Raw genomic sequence first — 9,226 nt, 5'->3', positions numbered from 1 at the left:
ATATTCCATATATTCCATATATGTACATATATTCCAGAAAATTAAACGAGTAAATGCATTTCCAGGATAGTTCACAGAATGTAACCTGGGAACTGTTGATTAATCGTGTCCTCAGCTTCATGTTGTTCCAAACCTGTGTTGTAAAACCAATTACAATACATATCTTTTAAAGCAGTTTTCTCAATATATATATATATATATTTTTTTTTTCTTTTGCCAGAAATCTCCACTTCAGTAGCATTTACATACATAAAATTTTTCATTTTTAGTCGTATCTGTATTCTGAATGTTTTTACAGAGGGTTTGTTTATATATCTTTTGATTTATATAACATTTACGAATGTTTTTTTTCTCTAGCTGTTGACAGTGTTTTCTGATATTAATTAATAAAAAGAGAGATCCAAATTCCCCTCTGTAGAAACATTTAATTGACTCTGACAAATTAACAAAAGGAACATTTTGAACCTGGCTTTATCCAATCTTCAGATTTCTGTTCTGTAAATGTATGCAAATTAGTGCATATTTAATTAGATAATGCATAATTTGCATATTGAAACAACTTTTCAGAAAACCTGTAATACAGAACAATTGTCTTAATGTACATGATGAATAAACCAGGGAAGTATGGTATTATTATTTTCTTTTATATTTTTACCCTATTCACCGTAAAGAGTGCAACAAAGGTCATCCAGATCCTACAGAGCCCCTTAGAGCTCATGGTGGTGGAAAGATTTCGGGGGGGGTGAAAAAAATTCGGGGTGGGAGGAAAAAATATTTTTCAAATCTTTTGCGTTCCCTCGCAAAACGTTACGTTCTCTAGTTTTGCGAGGGAACGCAAACATCTTTGCGAGAGAACGCAAAAGATTTTAAAAATATTTTTTCCTCCCACCCCGAATTTTTTTCACCCCCCCCGAAATCTTTCCACCACCATGAGCTCTAAGGGGCTCCGTAATATCCACCAGCTATTTAGTATGAACTTTAGGGGCCATCCTTTTGGGAAACATCCTTTTAAAACATTACCTCATGCTTAGAGAAGCTTGAAGGTCGACATTTGCAACAAAATGTTTGCTATTGAAAGATTACAACACCTTCAATGAACCCTCTACACAAACATATCATTCCTGACCATGTTTTTCCTTCAGCAGTAAGAGCTCAGGACATAATCCCAGCCTTGGACCTCCGTCCCAGCCAATATTGGTTTCACATTTTAATCATCACCTCATTGACCAGCTCCCTACAGGAGCAGAATTAACCATCACAGACCTCTACACAGCACGATGTAGGGGGAGGGCCCTCCGCATCATGAAGGACTCTACTCACCCTGCACACGGACTCTTCGAACCCCTCCCCTCAGGCAGACGGCTGAGGAGCATCCGGAGTAGGACCACCAGGCTCAGAAATAGCTTCTTTCCTGAAGCTGTTAGACTGTTGAACTCTAGCCATGCTCTGTAGGCATTCCATCTCTCCTTTTGAACATGCGCATGCATGCATGCGCACATACACATACACACATACATACATACACACACTGATCTGCATTACAAACACTTTATCCACCTTAAATGCAATATTTATTATAGGCGAAATACTATGGATTATCTCCTTTGGACAATTTCTTCTTGCTTTTAAACCGGGACCTGAGTTCTAATTTCGTACCATAACATGGAAATGTGAGTTGGTATGACAATAAAAGTTCCTAGAATCCTTGAATCCTTGAATGGGGCTGTCCTGAAATCTTAGTGGCTTTACAACTGATGAAAACTGGCTCTTTATCTAAACAAGCCAGAATGCCTAGTATATGAGAATCTAGTATTGAAATATATAGACAATAAAGACTATGAAATCTGTAGCAAAACTTTATCATTCATGATCAGTATTACCAGAAGTTGTGACTGAAAGTCATACTACTATAGTAATTTATATCTGGATTAAGTTTATAAAGAACTATATGTTCATCTAATCGCAGACAATATTGAGACCATTTCCTGTCATCACCTAGTGGAAACACTTTCAAACCTCACAGAAACCTCAAAGTTCCCACATCCACTTATAAACCTACTCTACAGAGACTCTTGGGTAATAGATCTGTTATGAGCGCGTATGTCTGTTTTCATGGCCGAGATTAAGACCCATTTCTGTCATGTTAGCAGCTTCTAACAGGAAAGATCAGGACATCATTCAGCTCAAATAGAAGAATGTTTGGGGAGCTCTTTTATGTCCTCTTTATGTTTTTAACAATGGAGGGAAACTTAATAGAGTAAGTTTACACCGCCAGACTCTTTCAAGCAATCTCACCCATGTTAGAGACGCATGTAATAATACACCTCAGGGTTTGGAAGCAAAATATGACTTTGTATTGTAAACATTAGTCATCTTTAATTTGATAGTTTACATGTAATCTAGCTTTGATGTATACCAAAATGCTGTATAGTAGCAAAAATATGTCTTGACATTAAATTTTACTAAAGAGACCTTTTTAACTTTTTTGAATCCATAACATCATAAAAGCCACTCTGAAATAAGCATATTATTACAAATACCATTTTTATTACAATGCCATTATTACATAACCGTTTTTTCTCTGTTACTATTTAAACCCTGATGTAACGGAACATTAACATTCATAATTATAAGAGGTTACAGAGCTTAAATGTTGTATATTTTTGTATTTTCATCTGCAACAATGACAGTAAACTTGCAAAATATCGCCCCCTTCAAAAAGCACGTGGTATTGCATGACCCACATTCCATCTTAAAACCTAATAGCATCAACTTTGATACCCAAATTTGTAAGCCTTCTAAATTGATCACACCTTTACTTTGAAGTAACTTGATTATCCATACATCATCAATTATTGTAAATACTGTATAGACAATAAATTACAATAATTGTAATAATTTACAATAACTACCTGACAAACTTGAATTCCTTGAATTTAATTGGTGCAGGTTGACAAATACTTCCAGTACACTGAGATAATTAAGGATAGAATATCACAGTTCAAGGATATTTGTGTTGTGAAGTTATCTAACAGGTGATATCTCATCATTTTCACTGCTATAAATGGTCCCTGGGTTATTGAATCATTCCAAAACATGGGGTCCCAATGGGGTGGCTCTCTCTGAGAGGCCGCTCTGGCACGTGGCTGCAGATATTTTACAGCTGCCTATAATATCTCATGGTCATAGGTGCTTGTAGTGGAGGATTACCTTACACATAGGTTAACACATATTGGGTGCCTTTGGGGCAAAACAAATTTCCTTCTTGTGATGGCACAGCCCAGACAGAAGCCACAAGAAAAAATCAGGTACAGCTTACTGTTTATCCAAAATACCAATAATAACCTGATCAGAAGTAGTGGAGACCGGGTATGGTTCTAACATGGGAAGATTTGTAACAACACCAATTCCACCAACCAGGGATAAACTAGGAGTCTGATAATTTCATTACCTCCCAGATCTTATATGAATGGTTGCCAAGGCTATAAATAGGTACAAGCAGATTGTATATATATATAAACAATCTACTAATATGTTATATAATAACCAATCTACTAATATGTTCCTCTAATTATATAGAAAGCCATACAGGTTTGGATCAAGGAATTACCAGACATTTGTAAGTAAACAGCGCCATCTATTGTAAGGCTATGGACTGTATGCTTAGCTTTTAAAAATGATGTAATTATAATTATTGTACAATTACTATTTTTTTTACAATACAAATAAATACAGCATAATTGGCACACAAAATCTAATGACAGATGACATTCTCATTCTCTGTTTAATTAGTTATATGAAAAAGTAACTGAATGACACATTATTCTGCCTAACTTCTCTTTGTAAGTCATATGGATATAGAACAAAATAAAGGTAAGTAATAAGATGTTTTGTTTTTGGATAGAATATTTAAAATACAACATAATCTCTTTTAAAATACCTTATAGGGTTACAATAACCAAACAGTTTAGAGGTAGATCATGCTTTAATTGGTGTAAACCCACTCTTAATCCAGCTCTTTTAGAGAACTACGGACCAGTATCCTTTCTTCCTTTCATTGCAAAAGCACTAAAATTAGTTGTGTTTAACCAAGTCTCTGCCTTTCTCACACAGAACAACCTCCTGGACAGCAACCAGTCTGATTTCAGAAGTGGACATTCTCAGTTGTTGAAGCCCTAAGACTTGCAAGAGCGGATTCCAAATCTTCATTACTTATCTTGCTGGATCTGTCTGCTGCGTTTGATACAGTTAACCACCAGATCCTACTGTCAATGCTATTGGCAAATGGTATCTCAGGAACTGCACTCCAGTGGTTTGAGTCTTACCTTTCAGATAGGTCCTTCATGGCATCTTGGAGGGGTGAGGTGTCCAAGTCGCAATATCTAGCTATGAGGTGCTTCAGGGCTCAGTTCTTGGACCACTTCTCTTCTCTGTCTACATGGCATCACTAGGTTCTGTCATTCAGAAACATAGCTTTTCTTATCATTGCTGTGACGATGACACTGATCTCTACCTCTCATTCCATCCTGATGATCCAACGATAGCTGCTCGCACCTCAGCATGCCTTCACTGCTTGCATCAACAGACATTTCTTGCTGGATGATGGACCATCACCTTCAACTCAACCTTGCCAAGACAGAACTGCTTGCGGTTTCAACAAACCCATCACTTCATCACAATTTCTCCATCCATAACTACTTCAAAGACAGCCAGAAACCTTGGAGTTGTGATTGATAATCAGACTAATTTCTCAGACCACATTGCTAAAACTGCCTGGTCCTGAAGATTTGCTTTACACAATATTAGGAAGATCAGGTCCTTTCTTTCAGAACATGCTACACAACTCCTTGTTCAAGCTTTGTTCTGTTTAAAATGGGCTGTTGCAATGCACTCTTGGCAGGTCTTCCAGCCAGTTCTATCAAATCTCTATAGCTAATCCAAAATGCAGCTGCAAAATCTCTCTATTCTTTAACGAGCCAAAAAGAACACATGTCCCACCTCTGTTCATCAATTTGCACTGGCTACCAACAGTTGCTCGCATAAAATTTAAGACATTGATGTTTGCCTACAAAACCACCACTGGCTTTGCACTCCTTTACCTAAATTCACTAATTCAGACTTATGTGCCTCTAGAAGCTTGTGTTCTGCAAGTGAACGGCACATAATTGTGCCATCCCAAAGAGGCACAAAATCACTTTCACTGACTTTTTCATTAACTGCCCCCTCCTGGTGGAATGACCTGCCCAACTCAATCTGAGCAGCGGAGTCCTTGGCCATCTTCAAGAAAAGGCTAAAAACATATCCCTTCCATCTTCATTTGACCCTCTAAATGTAGCACTTGCTGTTCTAATTCTATCTGGTGTTTGAGTGTCAGCTTTCAGAAAGTGTGTGACAAGTAAAGATTTTGTGTCTAAGCAGTTGAAAAAAACTGTAATGTTCACACATGGATAAATATGTGCTATTTGAGTTCATATTGTGATTCTTGAGGTAATTATATAGTGTGTTTGTGTTTTCTGAATGAGAAAATGGCTAAACCTTTGGAAAATGAGGCCATTTTTTCTTTAAACACTGAGCAAATGGGAAAGTGTGTGAAAACAGGTGAAATGTGTTTAATGTTTTGCCAAACGTGTCTTTGTTGCGATTGGGCCAAAATTAATAATTTATACCCCCGGTTTTACAGACAAGGCTTAAGCCTAGTTCTAGACTAAAATGTAAGTCTGAGCTGTTTCAAATGAAAGAAACCTGCACTGACTGATCTTAAAATAAATCAGTGACTTTGTTTTGTCTCAAGATGCACACCAGTAATGTTTTTTTCTAAGGCACGCTATAAAAAGTACTTAAATGTCCTAATTGAACTATGGCCTAAACCTGGCTTAGGCTAAACCCTGTCTGTGAAACCGGGCCATAGTGTCTTAGCAATTGAAAAAAACTGTAAGCAGCGTCTGTTGGAGACGTTCAACTTTCCCTCACTGGTGGAGACAAGAGCAGCCTGATGGATGTATCCTGATCACTGAAAGCTGCTCCACCAACAACAGAAGCTTCGCTTCTCAAATTCATGTGGACAACAGTGAAGAGCTACCTCCTGAGGAGCCCAGAAGAAAGAAGCCATCACAGTGTCCCATGGAGCCCAAAGTATATAAATACTGTATATCTTGTAATGTGTATAGTTACAGAGTATATTTCAAATGTAGAGTAAGTTTTAGTTTAGTAGTTTAGTAGTGTATTTAGCTCATTGCTGTTTGGAGGTTTTTGGTGATTGGTGATGTACTGATATGCGGTTCCTGGGCTGTTCTGGTTTTTAGTGCTTTGCTATTTGGTTGTCAGGATGTTTTGAGTGGTTTGCTATGCGTTAACATGGTCTTGCCAAGATTTTCTGCGCAGCTGCTGGTCTCCTCTGTGCATTTTTCACACATTGTTTTTTATGCGTTATTTATGGTTGTTGGTTAGAAGTGATTGTTTGATTTGCGGGTTTTAAACAGTTGGCTTTGGGTAGGTTAGGGTCCCTCACACGCTTTGCAGCTTGACGTGCTGTTAGGGTTTGTGTGCATCAGTGATGTTAAGAGCTACACCATTGGTACTTCACAACTACTGGTAGGGTCGCCCATAGTCTACAGGTCTCAGCTGAGATGCCAGACGAAGACAAATCACCTGATTCTGGACAGACTGGCCTGATGTTCCTGGCAGAAGATCACAGTCTTGTGTATGGGTAAGTTGAACAGACATACATTATATATAACAAAATGATGATTATGAAATCAATAAAGTTTTGGATTTAATTAATTAAAATATTTAGTGACAGTTAATTGCTTTGTTTAGAGTTAATCCCCATTAATCACAGATTTTGAAAGTGCTGAAATGTATATGCTTCTGTTCCTGTCAAAATGGATTTAGCTCATTTTAAAGGAAAGAAAAACAAAATAGGAAAATATTTTATTAAAATTTTGCAAACAAAGCCTTACTAAATGTAAAATAAAAAGTCAATGTACAGAAAAAATAAAACTATGGAACACTGAAAAAACTAAAACTGTATTTGTATATGTGTATAAATTTATAAAGGTTTACATGAATTTAAAAGTCTGTTTATATACACACACTTTTAAATTTATGTACAACTTTACATATTTATACATTTATATAATTATACATTTGTTTTACTATATATGGCAATAAAGCCACTTTAATCTTATATACATATAAATTATTTTAATATTTTAATATGTAATTTTATATTAATTATTGTCTTGCGAAAGTATTCATACCCCTTAATTTTTTTTCACATTTTGTTATGTTGCTGCCTTATGTTGCTATGTTATGTTGCTGCAAACAACACATCCGGATGGAGTTTTTATTATTGCTGGTGATTTCAATCATGCCAATCTGAGAACAACTCTCCCCAAATTTTATCAAAACGTTGCTTGCCCTACAAGAGGAGACAATACTCTTGATCATGTTTGTGCAAACATCCCTGATGCTTACAAAGCAACTCCCCTCCCCCACGTTGGACAATCTGATCACCTCTCCCTGTTCCTGCTACCCAAATACACCCCCATCATCAAACGTGTGAAACCCACCGTGAGGACTGTTAAAGTTTGGCTGGAAGAAGCAGACTCTTCACTACAGCAGGAGTTCCTGAACACAGACTGGAATTTGTTTGCTTCTCGGGCCACACTGGACTCCCACACAGATGTTAACACCTACACCAGCTCCGTTCTTCATCATATCAACAGATTTGTTGACAAGGTAACCACCCATAAAGTAATTAAATTGTACCCCAATCAGAAACCCTGGATGAACAAGGAAGTCCGGCTCCTGCTGAAGGCACGTGACGCCGCTTTCAAATCTGGCGACCGTGAAGTTGACAGCTTATCCAGGTCCAATCTGAAGAGGGGAATTCAATCAGCTAAATACAATTAGAAACTGCGCATTGAGGACAGATTTAAAAACATTGACCCTTGGTGCATGTGGACAGGCATCCATGCCCTCACAGACTATAAACCAGCAAACAGTACACCCCCAAACACCAGTGCCGTCCTCCCTGACAAACTGAACTACTTTTATGCTCGCTTTGATCGTGGAAACACAGAACCACCCATCAAAGCTGAGCTCACACCTGACGACCTGCCGCTCAGACTTTCCAACAGTGACGTGTGCGCCACCTTGTATAAGGTGAACTCACACAAAGCTGCCGGCCCTGATGGCATCCCTGGCCGAGTGCTTAGGGCCTGTGCAGAACAGCTGGATGAGGTCTTCATCAACATTTTCAAACTCTCTTTGGCCCAAGCCATTGTTCCCAACTGCTTCAAAACAGCCGCCATTGTACCTGTACCAAAACATGCTGGTGCAGTGGCCCTCAATGACTTCCGACCAGTTGCTCTTACTCCCATTATTTCAAAGTGTTTTGAGAGGCTGGTTATTTCCCACCTGAAAACATGCTTGCCCCCAACACTGGACCCATACCAGTTCGCCTACAAATCCAACAGGTCGACTGAGAATGCCATCGCCTCAGCTCTCCACTCTGCCCTGATGCACCTGGACAGAACCAACACATATGTCAGGATGCTATTCATTGATTTCAGTTCTGCCTTCAATACAGTGATCCCATCCGCACTGATCTCCAAGCTCATTGATCTTGGCATCAGCCCCTCCCTCTGTAACTGGACCCTGGACCTTCTCACCAATAGACCACAGTCTGTTAGGATCAGTACCCACACCTCCTCCGTCCTCACTCTAAACACTGGGGTACCACAGGGCTGTGTGCTGAGCCCAATCCTCTACTCCCTTTTCACCCACGACTGCATATCTGTACATGGCTCTAACTCCATAATCAAGTTTGCAGATGACACCACGGTGGTAGGCCTGATCAGCGGCAATGATGAGGCAGCCTACAGGGATGAGGTCCAGCATCTAGCAACGTGGTGTGCCAACAACAACCTTGCACTCAACACCCAGAAGACCAAAGAGCTGATTGTAGACCACCGGCGGACTAAGAAGGACCACACACACACTCCCATCTACATTGATGGGACCGAAGTGTAGCGCGTGGCGAGATTCAAGTTCCTTGGTGTCCATCTTTCTGAGGATCTCTCCTGGACCCTCAATACCTCCATACTGATCAAAAAGGCACGACAGCGCCTTTACTTCCTTAGGAAACTAAGGGAAGCTCACCTGTCACCCCACATCCTGCTGACCTTTTACCGTTGCACTATTGAGAGCATTCTCACAAAGT

The sequence above is a fragment of the Barbus barbus genome, assembly GCF_936440315.1.
Source record: "Barbus barbus genome assembly, chromosome: 32".
Lineage (NCBI taxonomy): Eukaryota > Metazoa > Chordata > Actinopteri > Cypriniformes > Cyprinidae > Barbus > Barbus barbus.
The sequence above is the reverse complement of the archived record's forward strand: the minus strand, read 5'-3'. Positions refer to the sequence as shown.